Genomic DNA, 1,215 nt, shown 5'->3' with positions numbered 1-1,215 from the left:
TGAACAGCCCGAAATGTGGTGGAGACTGCAGGAGAGGAGCGCGGACGGGGCTGACCTCCAGGGTGAGCCCAGGAGCTGCCGAAGGACCATCCCTGCTCCTGGTTTGGGAAACGCCAGAGACACCACCGAGCCGTCCCACCCCTCTGCTGCGGGGTGCGCTGAGGGAGAACATCGTGCAAGAGGGGACAAGCTGGGCCCTCTCCTCCCGTCACGGGTTGGAATCGAAGCGGAACGGTGCGGTGAAGCGAGCAGGGAGGTCAGGCGATGACCACGTGGCCGTAACAAGTGTTTTGCTCCGCTGGGGGAGAAAACAGCTCCAGAACCAGCCCCGTGCCGCGATCCCAGCGGCGCATCGCAGGTGATGTGAAGGAACGGTGTCGGTAGGATTAACCTGCGGACGCTGCCCAGAGCCAGGGCACGAGGGTGGACGGGATGAGGGTTTAAGGCAGTTGGGCTGAGGCCCCCTGCAACGTGGGACATTTCGCTCTGGGACAAGGCAGAGCAGGATCTCCTGCCCACGGCGCAGCCCCGGCTCCAGCGCTTCGCTCCGGCTCCACTTGGCCGTGTGTGGAGGGGTTGGATCCTTCCTCTGCTCCGCAAAAAGATCTCAGGAGAAAGCCCTGACGCCCCGAATCCCACCGCCCTGGCAGTGGAAGCTGAACTCCTGCCTGATCCAGGGACCAGGCAGCGCCGAGAGCCGGCTCAGGGCAGGCTGCGCCCGCGCTTGGATGGTTTGGGGAAAGAGGTTTGTTTATTTACCCGTGAAGGCTCATGGAACAGCTCCCCAGGGCTGGTGAATGAGGCCCTGAAGGGCAGGAGGAAAAGCCCTAAAGCTGGAGAAGGACCCTCTGGGACCCAGCTCTTCCCCACTCGCCCCTCTCTGAAGGGTCGGGGCAGTGAGCCGAGGTCACCAGCCGCCTGGAAGTCCTCAGTAGTAGCCACAGGGCAGGAAGAGCCAGGAGGTGTGTGCGGGAGGGGAAAAAGAGGGGGGAGAGCAGCAGCAAGCGGAGCTGCCCCAACGCTGGGAATAAGCTCTGCGGCCAAACACCTCCAACCTGGCCTTGCTAGTGCCCCTCGAGCAGGCAGACAGGTCCCACGGGGAAAAAGGGAGTGGGTAGGAGGGGGGTAAAAAGAAAAACAAAAAGAAAAAGCCTCACGCGGCAAATCTAAACCACTTTCATTTTAAATAACAATAGTTATAATTAAAAAGAATGG

The sequence above is a fragment of the Apaloderma vittatum genome, unplaced genomic scaffold (genome assembly GCF_000703405.1).
Source record: "Apaloderma vittatum isolate BGI_N311 unplaced genomic scaffold, ASM70340v1 scaffold7640, whole genome shotgun sequence".
In the NCBI taxonomy this organism is placed as follows: domain Eukaryota; kingdom Metazoa; phylum Chordata; class Aves; order Trogoniformes; family Trogonidae; genus Apaloderma; species Apaloderma vittatum.
The sequence above is the reverse complement of the archived record's forward strand: the minus strand, read 5'-3'. Positions refer to the sequence as shown.